Genomic DNA, 15,717 nt, shown 5'->3' on the forward strand with positions numbered 1-15,717 from the left:
GAAGTAGTGTTTACTGAGCAGGGTCAACCAATGAAGGATTTCATTGTTTCGGGAAATAAAGTTTAATTGTTTCATGTGATGTTTGTAGCCAAATGATGTAATGATTATTGGTAAATGTAACTTGTAAATGAGCCAACTTGATAATCTATATGGTATAAATAGAAGGTCAAGTTGTGAATTCAAAAGTATGGATGAATGAATGAGGAGCATGCAAGTGAGTTAATTGTGTGAAGAGGAAAGTGTGAGCAAATTTTTAAGAAGGATAAGATATCCTTGAGGAGGAAAAAAGGTGTACTTGGTCAGAAAGGATCTAGTAAAGTAGAATAAAGATCTGTAACAACAAAGTTCAATTGCATCTCATTTAGGTCACTTCATTGTTACTTTTTCATCATTGTAGCAGTGATTCCTAAATCTTTTAACAGAGTTGGTTTAACAACCATTTTTTTAAATCCTCTAACAAGGTGGAAAGTTTTATTGAATTTTTCTAAAGTCCTCTAGCAAGGCCACTCCTAGCAGGGTGATTAAATCCTCTAACAAGGTCACACCTAACCGTATTTTTTGTAACCTTTAATAGGGTTGGCTCCTAACAGGGTTCACTTCAGAAGAGTGAAAATCAGTAGCTAGTTACTTGGTGATTTTTTCTATATTGGGTTTCCAAGTTAAATCTGGTGTCTCTTGTGTTGATGTTATTTCTTTTATGCATGCATGTTAAATCTTTGTGAATGCTTAAAGATCAGTAATAAGGCAATATACATTTACCAAGTTACAACATTTTTTTTGTGTGGTTGCTGAGTGACAATAGTAACTAAGTTTATAAGACATCTAAGGGATCTAGAGATTTATTTTTGTTGTAACTAATTCACCCACCTCTTAGTTACTCCATCTATATTTCCAACAATTGGTATCAGAGCTTTTGGTGCTTGCAAGAAGGATTTCAAGGATCTCAGTAAAGATCAGGATATCTTAAAAGAGGGAAATTCCAAGGCTTAATAGGGATAACTTTTTGGCATGGCAAGGTCTCATGAGACTCCATCTGGCTTCCATTGGTGATATAGAATTGAAATATCTTGATGAAGCATATGTAACTCCTTCTGGTACACTATCTATCAATGATATTACTGAGAAGAAGACTCATAACACCATGATGATAGACATTGCATCTACCTTAAGCTATGCAGAATTTGATGATGTCAAGGACTGCAAAACTTCCTTTGAAATGTGGAACAAGCTGAAAGATATCTATGGAGGTGATGATAATGTGAGAAGAGCCAAAGTAGAAAGTCTAAGAGGGCAACTTGATCAGATGAGGATGAGAGAGGATGAAAACATTGCCAAATATGTTGAAAAGTCAAAGTAGTCGTCAGTGCAATCAAGGCTTTTGGAGGAGACATTGAGGAGGAAATAGTTGTAAGTAAAGTTATAAGAACATTACTTCCCATTTATGCAATTAGAGTTTTTGCAATTCAAGAAAGAAGATGTGAAGAAAATCATAAGATAAATTTAGAAGCAATAGTAGGAAGATTGATTGCATTTGAGCTAGATAACTATGACAACTATGTTCCAACTTCCAAGAAAATTGAATCAACATTTGAAGCCAAGCATTCACTCAAAGAAAAGGGAAAGAAGACAAAGGAATCTCAGTTAGAAAGTGAAGAAGAATTGGAACAAAGTTCTGATAGTGATCTTGAGGTGGTTGAAGCTCTTCTAGCAAGGAAATATTCTAGAGGCAAAGGGAAATACAAAGGTACAGTTTCTCTAATCTATTTTTCATGTGAGAAAATTGGACATATCGCTACTAGCTGTCCAAATAAGAAAAATAAAGATGAGAAGAAAGGTCACAAATGCAATGGCAAGAAAGATTTCAAATCATTCAAGAAAAAAGGTAAGAAAACATGTTTCATGGCTAAGGATTCTAATAATTCTGATGATGGTGAAGATGAAATTGTTTACATCATTGTGAAAGATGAATCTGATAATGATGAGGAAGATTAAATGACACTTATCTCTGATGTGAGCAAAAATGATACATGGAACATGGATAGTGGTTGCTCTCATCATATGACTAGTGACAAAACAAAGTTTGAATATTTTAAAGACTAAGATGGTTGTAGTGTGAGATTTGGTAAAAATGAACCTTCCTGCATGAAAGGAAGAGGAAGAATATCACTAACCAAAGAGCTTGCATGTGATAATTCCTATTGGGTTGAAGGACTAAAACACAATCTATTTAGTGTGGCACAACTAATCAATATTGGATTCAAAGTGGAATTCATGCATGGAAAAGTAAGACTGCTGGATGACAAAGGAAAGCTGATTGGATCAAGCATACAAACAAAAGGTAACTTGTTCTATCTTGAACTTGGTGAATGTTCATGCTTTATTGCTCAAGTTGAAGGAAGTTGGTTATGGAATAGAAGGTTATGTCATGTGAACTTTGATAATTTGGTGAAAATAAGAAAATTCAAGAAAGTAAGAGGCATTCCTAGTATAAAGAGACTTGATGTTGGTCTATGCAAGAATTGTTAGATTGGTCAGATGGGAAAGACTAGCTTTACAAGTAAGAACTATTAGTCTAAAGAAGTTTTAGAAATTGTACATACTAATTTGTGTGGACCTATTAGAATTGAAAGCTATACGAGGGAAAAATTCTTCATTTTTTTGTTGATGATTACTCTAGAATGATGACTGTCATGTATTTGAGAGAGAAATTAGAAGCATTTGAGAAGTTCAAATGGTATTTGGCTAGAGTAGAGAAGGAAACATGGAAAAGACTAAAATTTTTGAGGTCAAATAGAGGTGGTGAATTCATCTCCCATGAGTTCAATAAATTTTGCATTAAAAGAGGAATCAAAAGACATGTATTAGCACTTGGAACTCCTTAGCAGAATGGAATAACTAAGAGGTGGAATAGATCTATCATGGATTGTGCAAGAACTTTAATGATTGAAAAGAACATTACTATCAAATACTAGAAGGAACCTATTAGCACTATAGTTCATACGTTGAACCGAGTACAGCTGAAGAAAGACTCATTCAAAACCCCTTATGAGTTATAGTATGGCTATAAACCTAATGTAAATTACCTAAAATTATTTAGAAGTAAATTTTATATTTTGAAAGAATCTAGAAAAGCTAAATTTGATGTGAAGGGTGATGAAGGAATATTTTTGGGATATTCTTGCAAGAGTAAAGCATATAGATGTTTGAATTTGTCTTTTCACAAAGTCATAGAAAGTGAACATGTGAAAGTTGATGAGTTTGCAAAAAGGACTGAAGAAGAAAGAAAATAGGAATGAGAAGATTACAAGAGATTTATTCTCATTGAACCTAATACAGTGCCAGATACATCTGTCAATCAAGAAACTTCTACTCCCAAGTCTTCAGTCATTGAGTTGCAAGAAGTTCAAATTGAGCTATAGGAACTTGAGTCACATTTAGATGCTACTGAGCCAATGGCTACCAAGTCTGAAGAACCTGAGTAGCAAACAGGGTAGCCAAAACCTGAAGTTGAAATACAAAAGGATGACAATGCAATTCATTGAAAATGCAAGGAACCTGTATTAGCCAAGTATGTAAGGAGACATCATGCTCCAGATCAGATCATTGGAAACAAATCTAAAGGTACCATGACAAGAAGTAAGCTAAAAGGTACTTGTTTACTTGCTGATTTTGAACCTAGAAATGTCAAAGATGCATTAGAAAATGAAAGTTGGATTGAGGCTATGAATGAAGAGATAGAGAAAATAGAGAAGAACAAAACATGGACTCTTGTACCTAGGTTTAAAGATAAAAATGTGATTAGAATTAATTGAGTATTCAGAAATAAGTTGAATGAAGATGGTAATCACTAGTACATTTGGGTTCACAGCTTGCCAAGATCACCTACATGAAAATAACCTATTGAAGGGAAACCAAAGAAGGAAGAGGCAGAGCTTGGAAAAACTAAACAGATTGCGTGAGAAGATATTGCAAACAAATACAAATGTATTGCTATACAATATACCTTGAAAATGAATTATGAAATACAATGAGAGAGCCTGAATATAAATCCCTCAAGGAAGCTTGTAGAACAAGCTAGAAAATGCTAGAAGATAAGGTTGACAACTAACCATATGTCCACAAAAGGTGGGATATTCTCAAATAAGGTGAGATGATAAGTATGACTTTAAATAAGAACAAACTCCCATGTTGTCAACAACTCATCAACTAAAACTATTAAATAAATGCATTAACCTAAGTAAACTTAAGTAAAAGAATAAATAATTATTTACTTTGACACCCTCCATTAAGTGAAACTTAGGGGAATTCCTAAGCTCACAAAAACTAAGATGATTCTAATATTAAGATGATATATAGTAATGTGAATCCAATATTGACTGAGCCACTCAATATTAACTAAGTGATTTAGTTTATATCGAGCTCATTGTGATAGTATTGACCAAGCTATACAGTGTGAATTAAGTGATTCAGTTTATATTCTGAGTTTCATAGTATTCATTGAGTCACCAGTGCAAACTGAGTTTAGACTACTTGGAAGTGATTAGTGTGGATTGAGCTTCTACATCTACTGAATTCATGACGACGTTGAGCATTGACAATGGATGCCAAGTATTAGAACCTCACTGAGCTAGTCTTCAGAACCCGACTTCTTACAGTTGGACTAACTTTATATATTTTGTGTAAACTTGTATTGTAGCCAACTTTGTTGATTTGTAAATTATATTGGTATATCATAGTAAGGTGATCATTACACTCAAAGGAATCTCATTTAGCAAACCAAGTTGCAGATGAGAGATCAACCATTTCTTCATCTTAATAGATGGATCAGTTAAATCCTTGCATAGGCAGACTTAATAGTCTTTTGTAAATCTCTTTACCAAGTGCATGTTTCATTGTATGTTTGTAAATCCTTTTGCAAGGTGGACCTAGAAGTCCTTATTTCTCCTAAGAGGGTAGATCATCAAAAGTGATCATTTTAAGCCTTAACATGCCAATTTTTTACCGCAGTACTAAAGCTTGTGGGTATAATCCCCACCCCAATTTTACTTTCTATTTGGAAGGTTTCTGGGTCACCATATTATGTGGCAAAGTGTTATGTGATTTCAATTTTTGATGTAACTAGATCAAAATACACATAAAGGATTAAGTTTTATAAGTTATTGATTCACCCTTCCCCTCTTAGTAACTTAGCCTATCATATATATTTCCAACAATCGGTATAAGAGCTTTGTGGTTCTTAGGAAAGAATTTTAACAACTTTAGCAAAGATCAAAGGCTATGGAGGTATTCAAACATGATAAGGCTATTGAAAATGAAAAAATGGACTTAGAATTGGCTATTGGGAAACTCAAGAAAACAAAGGAGCAACTCTCTCAATTCCTCAAAAGAAGAAAATATCTTGCAATTCAAATGAATGACACACACTACATTGAAAAAAGAATTGAAGACATCCATTCAGAAAGAAATTTAGTTGAAACTAATGAAGCCATCAAAGAACTATTAGAAAAGAATGGTACACTTCAAGAAGAAGTAAGAAAACTAAAAAGAGAACAAGAAATTCAGTCAGTAAGATTATGTGAAGTCATGGAAGAGAAAAATAAGGTAAAAGAAGAGATAGAAGGAAAGAACAATGAAATTCAACATCTATCCTTGCAATAGGTAGACCTCATTGATCATCTCACCAATGAAAATGAAGAAATCATGAATCTAAGATCAGAGAATGAAAGATTGTAGAATTATCTAAATACTTAAAGATAAAGAAAAGAAAGAAAGATGAAATCTCAAGCGGACATAGATCAACTAAATGAGAAAATCCAATACAAAGAAAAGGGAAAAGCAGGAATTGGATATATAGAAGAAGGTGAATCATCCAAGAAAGGAGCTCAAAAGAATCAAAGACCTACTTGAAATCATTATGGTAAGATAGGTCATACATCAAAAAAATATTGGAGCAATTGGAAGGCTAAATTCAATGGAAAATGCTACAATTGCAATCAGCATGGTCATAGAGTTAATGAATACAAAGAGAAACCTAAGTTTGAAGGAAAATGTCACAAATATAAGAAGCACGGGCACAAATCCTTAGAGTGTACACAAAGATATTAAACCCAACAGAATAGACTATAAAAGTGAGATGGGTTGGGACTATAACACTTGGTCCAGATATCATTATTGTGGAGAATTTGGATATTGGAATGAATTGTGTAAAACATCACATGAGGACAAGAGACACCACTAGAAGATGTTTCATTTGTACAAAATTTGTTCATCTTGCCAAGAACTAAATGAATACTAGAAGAATTAAAAATCAAAAGAAGGAAAAAAATGATAACATCAAATAGAAAATGAGACAGCAATGTATTCCAAAATCTTCTGAGAATTCAAGTCTGAGTAATGAAGAAAATGTCACTCAAGAATTGGGTGACTCAAGTATTTCTACTTGATCTCTCACAAGGAGAACTAGAACTAGGATTCTAAAGTAGACATCTTAAATCAGTTCCACTTAGCAGAATGGAAAGATCCATATCAGCATTCAATATGCGAAGGGATCACTAAGCATTCAAAAGATGCCATTCATTACTGAATGAGGTTGGGTTGTCAACCTTACCGGGTGAGGTCAGGTTGCAAGACAGTACTGAGCAAAGGTCGAGTGTAACTAATTATTTTGTGGAAATTAAGTCATAGATTTTGATAAAAGGGGTGATATTGAATTCATTTGACACCACAAATTTTCAAAAGCTATTTGTGCAAAGTGATTTTTGAAGCATCTGAGTGATTCATGCAAATTACTATTGAAGATTTTTGTATCTTTGCAAACCCTACCAAGTGATGACATCCTCTAGTAGTAAGACTCAGAAAGAGTCAGAGATGTTAATTCAAGGAATGAAATGGAAGGCACCAAAATTTAAGCTAAGTCTGGCTATTGTGGAAACCCTAGATCTAAGTAGAGCACAATCTCAAATTCCTTCCAAGGTACTGTTGATTAATGATATTCATTCACATTTTTGTTGTGCTATTCAAGATATTAGAACTCTTGAAATGGATGAGTCATTGGAGAAATTGTGTGTGAATGGTGCACTAAAACTAGAATATCAACACCTTGAAGATAAATGTTTGACTCATATTCCTCACATGCCACAAGATTTTCATATTAAATGGATAAGATTTATCCTCAACAGTGTGCATAATGGACAGTTGTGGTTGGAGCAACCTACTATGATAGCTAAGAAGATGATCCATAGGATCACTAGTCTTCCTATATTGACAAAAGAAAAAACAACTAATACCCTAAGTCAGGTTGAACTATAAAAGAAAACCCTTGCCAAGTGGGATGGAAGGGGAATGAAGACAAGATGTGTTATATATATGGAATTGAATTTTAGGATATATATCATTGCAAACAAAATATACAGATCAAGTAAACTCAACAACATATCATGTGAAGCTATGGATCTCACATATAAAGTGGTCAAGAATAATATGTCATTTAACCTTGCCGAGTTCATGTTGAATCAGTTCAACAATTGGTATTAGAGCATTGTGTTGGAAATATAAGAGGAGTAATTGAGAAGTGAGGGGTGAATCAATTACTACAAAAATAAATCTAGATCCCTTAGATGTCAGTACAAAATAATTCTATGAAAACTTAATTCAGTTGATGCTCAATGAACAGAAATATTGTAACTTGCTAAACACTATAATTGCTCAACAATTACTTAACATGCAAATCTTAAGATGTTATTTGTGATTATGATTACTTTAATGTAGCTGCAAACACATAAAAGAAATGAACACATTTGAAACTAAGATTTAATGTAGAAAGCCAATTTGGGAAAAACCACCAATTGCAACTAGTTATTATTTTCACTCTTCTGAAGTGAGCCCTATTAGGAGCCAACCCTATTAAAGGTTACAAAACACACTATTAGGTGTGACCCTATTAGAGGATTTAATCACCCTGTTAGAAGTGGCCTTGTTAGAGGTCTTTAAATAATTCAATAGAGCTGCCACCTTGTTAGAGGATTTACAAATAGATGATAAGCCAACTCTATTAAGAGATTTATATCACTGCTACAATGGTTAGAGAGTAACAATGACACGACGTGATTTGAATGCAACTGAATTGTTGATTATAGATCTCAATTTTGGCTTGTACTTGATCCTTCTTGATAAAATGTATCCTTTCATCTTCATAAGGATATTCTACTTATCCTTCAAATTTGCTTCCCTTTAACATCATTGAATCTTCAAAAATCTTCCATGCATTCACACATACTACACACTTTCTAGCCCACAACTTGACCTTTATTTATATCTTTTATTTTGTCAAGTCAACTCAAATACAACTTAGAATAATTAATATTCATCTTCTCAATCGGCTAGAACCATCAAACAAATAAATTGAACTCAATATGCCAAAACAAGAAAATCCTTCATTAGCTAACCTTGCTCGGTATAAACTAACTCAGAAATGATTTTCCTGTGTTAACCAAGTGATGGAGAGCATAAGAACTTCAAAGAATAGTCCTTGTAAGTTAGGTTCATTATTGTTTATTTTTCTTTGTGCAAAATTTCTTCCCATCAAAAGGTACAATCGTATGGAAGAAAGATGTACCTATTCTATATTGAATTAATGAGTATATTATTGAAATGGGAAAAAACTATGTTAGTATTATGGGGGTAAGAGTACAAAGTTGTGTCACCTTTTAGGTTGACTTTTTAGAATGACGAAATTTGAGTATTTTTATCTAAAACTAAATTTTGTTCAAGCATATGACCTTGATAAATTTATTCTAAGTTATATATGGTCTCACAATTTTCCAATTGGAAATCTCTATTAAATGCATGTTTAATACTAGTTAGTATTCAATTACTAAAGAAATATAATTATTTCAGAAAACTGACATTTCAATAATTCTTACTATTTTTTATGATTTTTTTTAATAACCTATAAAAATCATTTTATAGATCTCATAGTCAAGAATATTCACATATAGAGTGCATAGTGTTTTAATTATATATAGTATTTGTAACTAAAAATTCTACAAGTACATATTTTAACACTCAAGAAGATGTCAATTTTAAGAAATAAAAAATATTAAATCAAATCAATAAAAATTAAAAATTGTATGATGTTCTAGAGGAGAGAGTCCTCTTTCGGAATCTATAAGTTTTTTTTGGTTGGAATATAATTATTTTGAAAAATGTGGTGGGATATGAAAACTATCGATTTGAATAAGTTGAATTTGAATCATTATAAAAGAGAAAATATAGGTCTAAAGCCAATTTTTAGTTTTTATTGTTTTAGATACATATGTTATCTATAAGATAATATTAGATCAAAGGGAAATAAGTATATTTACATGTAATTTTGTTGTGAAAACTAGACCCTTGATTTCTAGGATTTTTTAGCATCTAAAAAGATATCATAAAAAATAGGAAAATATATCATTTTTTATTCCAAATAATTATTAAAAATTAAAATCCTAAACTCCATCCATTTCTATAAATTTCATTAATTTACTTCATTTCTAAATTCTAAATAATACTACCAACTTTATGTCATTGATGGTGAACAATTATACTTCTGTTAGCCTTTTGCTTTGTAAAAGTGTGACATAGGTTTGTGCTTTTACCCATGGATAACTACTTTGATGAATTTAAGAACAAGATGAATAACAAATTCAATATTCTTAAGAAACTTGTAGATAACTAAAAAGATGATATTCGTTTCATGGTTAACTGTGATAAAGTGTATATACAAGTAGTTAGACCAAGAACTATATGGGTCAAGCCTCTAGGTTATGAGGTTAATATAGACAAAACCAAGGATATCAGTAAACCACTAATAAATGAGCTCGTGGATCCAAAAAATGCATATTTTGGCACATATGAGGAAGAAAAGGCAAGAATAGAACATGAAATAAAACTTCCTCAGGTGGTCAACAGAGGAAAGAAGAGGATAGAAAAATTGAAACAATCTAGCTCCACTCTTCTCCTGACTGAAGGGAAAGGTGATGACATAGAGGAAGATGATGCAAAAGATGAATATAAGGTAGAGGAAGAAGAGACAGTAAAGAAGAAAGGTAAGGTTATTATAACCAAACCTAAAAAAACATCCGTTGAAGTGTTCACAAGGAGGGCATCTAGGAGAAACTTGATAAAGGAGGAGCTGTGATTTTTAAGCAGCCTCCACCCACCTTTCAAGAAAGATTAAAAGAAATAGATTCAGGATTTTGCATAACAAAATTTAAATCATTAAGGTATGATACAAGGACTAAAAAGGAGTAGAAGCAAGTAGAAGACATGATAATGTCTAATATGGATAAATGGAAGTATTCTACAAATTAACTTGCTTAGTAGATTCTGAGTGATTTAATGGAGAAAGTCAAACCAAGATGGGAGCATGCTAAGAAAAGTGCTAAAGACATTTATGAGTAGACCCTAAGGCAACTCATGCTGAGCTTTAATGATAAGGAGGAGAAAGAATCCATTAAGAAGAATGAAGAAAAACTTACCTTGAGATTCAACACTTGTCTAATATTGATGAATGACATTGAACATGTGGTAAGAAATGCCACCAACACATGGAAGAACATTTTCAATCTTCACAAATAGAGAAATTTTGTGGTTCATGTTAGTGAAAAGGAAGAAGATGATGGTGTACATGACAAGGAAGAGGAAACTAATGATGAAGAGGTAACACATTATGATAATATAGATGATGAGGAACAAGAATAAGAAACTACCGAAGAAGACCTACCTAATTTTCAAAACATTGAGGAGACCAACCCAGAGAAGATTGCAACAGTGATCATAGTCTCACTTCCTCATTCTCTAAGCAAAGCATTGAAAATAGAAAGCTTGGAGAAAGCTATTGCAGAATTGATTGTGCCAAACACTGCAAGTAAAAACACTCAATCAATTCTTGCACTTATTTAGCTTAGTACTTCATTGACAGAAGTGACAAGAACTTCATCTACTGAGTAGAAAACACTTCCTCCTCCATCAATTTTTATCACTCAAGATATCTCTTCAATAAGTGCAGTATCTATTTTTTCTACCAGCCCTACTATTTCCACTATTGTTTATATTCCTAGCACACAAAGAATAAGTACAAGGATAGTTGAGACCAAGCTTCAACCAAGGACAAAAGTTCTGAGAAAAGGCAAAGAGAAGGATGAAGAAATTGATCTTGATTAGGAGATAGTCATCCCAAATTGGGATATCTCAAATCTTAATCCTAATCAAATGCATATATTTGGAGAACTACTTCAAAAGAAAGCTAAGCAACAGAGGCTTATAGAAGAGATAAATAAAGAATTTCAAGTGGTTGAAGATGCTAAGAACATTCTTGCAGAGGCACTCAGCATAAGGGTTGACATTTCTCAACCAATTTTGGCTCAATTAGTAGAGGTAGTCTAGAAATTCAAGGAAGATTTGAATGGACAAGAGAAATTGTTGCAGAGAGCTGAGAAGAAATTTGAGAATAAAGTTTTGGAGATAATTCTAGAAAAGTTTGCAATTCATCAAGTAGACTTGTCTACTATTCTAAGCTCATTGGAGACCTCTTGCAACAATGTAACTTCATTATTTGGTAAACTCTGTGACACATCAAATTTTACCAAAGAAATTAAAAATTGATGAAGATGTAAAGGCAAGTGCACATTAGTTGCAACTTGACCCGAGTTATAGCTCTTCCCACTACATAAAGATCACATATTTAACTAATATGTATGAAGAATTACTAAGAGAAGAAGCCAAGATAAGAGCTATAGTGGTAGACATATAGGACATGATTCTCCAAAACATGGATGCATTGCAAAAACATGTTGCACATGCTAAAACCCTCATCCATGATAACAACTTCTCTATTTCAAACCACATGATAGAACTTTCAGTAGAAGTTCAAGTTGCATTACACAAATGCAAGGTGTTGCATGAAAATTGGGACAAGACAATGGCACTAATTCTAAATGTACATTCATATTTCTTGTCACATTTTGGCATTACTATATAGTATATAGCATACACCTTTGGCATTAATGTCAAAAAGGGGGAGAAGATGTATATTGTTAATATAAGATGTAGTATACATAAAGGGGGAGAAAATGTATATATCATATGTGAAGATGAGGAGATGGGAAAACATGTAAAGTATATTGTATATATGTATGGGTGAGCAGCATCATGTTATATACATGTATAGATATTCAAAGAAACCTCTCTTATAAAAGAAATTTTGAAAAATCTCAAAAACAAAGTACTCTACTAAGTTGAAGACATGAGATGGAGAATAAAAAGTGTTTTGAAACTTTTTGAAATTTTTGGGAATTCATTTTTAATTGATAAGTGTGTTTGTCACTAATGGCAAAGGGGGAGATTGTTGACACAATAAACTTTTTTATTAGTGACACACACTTACTCAAGTAGTTAGTACCTACCAAGTGTATTATATAGTTAACAAAGTTAACCAAGCATTTCAAACTCTATCGAGTTCTACAGTTGCTACTAAGTTCAGGGGATAGTATTTAGTTTGCGCCAAGTAGTTTCTACCATTATGGTGATCAACAATGTAAACTAAGCTTCATAAGGTTTACCGAGTTCCTCAATGCAAACTGATTTGTGTAGTGCTTACCAAGTTCACAATTATAGCAATTTGAATGCAATGTTGACCAACCCACTCAGTGTTAACCAAGTGATTTAGTTTATATCGAGCTCATTGTGATAGCATTGATTGAGCCATGTAGTGTGAATCAAGTGATTTAATTTATATGTCGAGTTTCATAGTATTCACTGAGTCACTAGTGTAGACTAAGTTCATACTACTTTGAAGTGATCAGTATGGACCAAGCTTCTACATTTATCAAATGCATAAAAATGCTAAGAGTTGATAGTGGATGTTGAGTATCAAAACCTCACCAAGCTAGTCTTAAGGCTACAGTAGTATAAGGAGTGGCAAAGATTTATTTATCATAGCAAGGTGATCATTACACTCAAAGGAATCTCATTCAACAAACCAAGTTGTAGATCAGATATTAGCCACTACTTCATCCTAACAGGTGCATCAGTTAAATCCTTTCACAAGGTAGACTTAACAATCTTTGGTAAATCTCTTTACCAAGTGCATACTTCATTGTATGTTTGTAAATCCTTTTGGAAGGTGGACCTAGAAATCCATATTGCTCCTAATAAGGAAAATCATCAGAAGTGATCATTGTGAGCCTTAACAAGCCAACTTTATACTATAGTACTAAAGCATGTGGGTATCATACGCACCCCAGTTTTACTTTCTATTTGGAAGGTTTCTGGGTCACCATATCCTATGTCAAAGTGTTATATACTTCAATTTTTCATGCAACTAGATTAGAATACACAAAGCATTAAGTTTTATAAGTTACTAATTCACCCCTCTACTCTCAATAACTTAGCCTATCATATATATTTCCAATAAGAACCTCACCAAGTTTGTCTTTAGAACTCGAGTGCCAGTAGTTGAGCCGACTTTACATATTTCGGTGAAACTTGTATTGTAGCTGACTTTGATGAATTGTAGTTTAGATTGATATATAAATAATGTATTTTATCACATCCAAATATAAGAATTTGAATATGTTGGTGTAAATAAGTATTTACTTATTACACTTACTTAAGTTTTACTTAGGTTAATGCATTATTTAATTATTTTGTATTATTTTATTATTATTATAGGTGAGACACTTAGGAGTTTGTGAACTCTCATTGAGTTATGCAAATATAATTATGCACATGGTGTCTACAACATAGGAGTATGCATCATTCACTAAGTTGTCATGATGACAACATAGTTATCTGCACTCCTCATTTAGCACATGTTGTCTACACCACTGATTTGTGTGCTACACCATTATAGGCTTATCCTCACATCATCACACTTAATCCCATGCTTAATGGAGGGTAACCCATATCTAGTGGACATGTGCCTGGTTGTATGACATATCATGATGCTAACTTCTATGCATTCTAAAAGCTCTCCTGAGGCCTTTATATTCAGGCACTCCTAGTGTACTCTCTTCTAGTTATTGAATGAATATCATCATTCTGATCATACTTTGTCTATTTTGGTCTATTGCAGGCTTGTGTTGAGTTCTTTAGTTCTTGGGTGAATTCTAGCCTAAGCCAAATTCTTACATGGTATCAGAGCTGAGGGAGATTCTCATCATGTAGTTGTTCGAGACCATCCATGCTTCAGCACCTCAACATGATTCTAAAGGATCCACAAAAATTAGGAGCATCTAGAGCTAGCTCTGACCTCATTGTTGCATCCAGAGCATCGATTCAGTGAAGATTGACTATAAATTTTCCTATATTGGGTGAAAGTTGATCGTGAGGCAAAACTTTTTTGCAAATTAGAACTCGGAGGCCCTGATTTGCAATTGGGTATGATTGTTTATTTGATCTAATTAGTTATTTTTCAGATTTGGTTCTCTGCAATTATTGAATATTTCTTTGAAAATTTTTGGAATTAATTTTTCTATTTGGGCAGAGAAAATATTTTTTTAATTTTTTCGTTTGGGTAGAGAAAATATTTTTTGGTCGAACTAGGCAGTGACACACCAGCCTGGCTCTGTTATTTGGTGGGTGTTATATTAATTTTGCAGGGCATCTCTGTATTTTATCGGGCTGTACACCTACAAATTTTGGTGAAAAAATTATGAATTGGTGACAGTGAAAATACGGCTTCACCTTCCCTGACAGGGATACCACAATCTGGCAGGAGTCTTTCAAGCTACGGCCAATGTTACCGGCAGCCTTGCCTTTGCACAAAGCATGAGGCATGGTCATTTTTAAATAAGCCCCCACTCCACACTCCCACCAATGTGGGATAAAAGTTTAGCAATTTGGCAACAATAAAATGATTTTCGGCATTGCAAACAAAGAATCTAGCAATTGACAATCGTTGCACGAAATCCGACGTTGCTTTCCCGCCCAACGTAGAACCTCCACCTGTTCGCTACGTGGAGAAGTGCTAACGCAGATGACCATGTCATCAAGTACATGTCACAATTGAATTAGCATCCACGTAGATCATCCCTATCAACTACCATGTAGTTTGTCTACTCGAATTTTTTCGTACAGACCATACGATCTGTACAGTACAGAATCCACATTAGCTGCCACATCATTCGAGGGAACAAAAATTTTCTGATGTCATCAATCTCTTCTCCTAAATTTGATGCTCATTTGGACGTCATTCTAGGGATAGTTATAACTGTTACAATGACCATATGACCATCAAATTTAACCCCGTGATTCACTAATGCAACCTCTCTCCAAATCAATTTTGGTTTTTGTAGTCTCACTTCGAGAGGCCATAACTCAGACATCTGGACTCCAAATAAGGTGTGATTTTTTTTGAAATTGGGTAAAATTTTCTAAATTTTTTAGTGGTGCAGCTATTTTCTAGTTTTGGTGCACGAATTTTTCAAAAATTGCATTTTTTGGCGACTATACCTGCATAATCCTGCATTTTGCAACTTCAAATGCTCTGTACGAGCACATCTGGAGTTGAAAATAGGTTTTATTTTCTTTTAAAGTGCATTTTTTTTGTCTACTTTCTAGATCTGGCATCAGATTGTAGTGTTGTGTACACAAAATTGTCACTTTTAGCATAGGGCCTTTCTTTGCTTTGTAATGTTTCAACATTGTAGCACATTGTACAGTTTCAGATTTGTACTC

This window comes from Cupressus sempervirens, chromosome 11, assembly GCF_028749045.1.
Source record: "Cupressus sempervirens isolate cs-2001-9-10 chromosome 11, ASM2874904v1, whole genome shotgun sequence".
Classification (NCBI taxonomy): domain Eukaryota; kingdom Viridiplantae; phylum Streptophyta; class Pinopsida; order Cupressales; family Cupressaceae; genus Cupressus; species Cupressus sempervirens.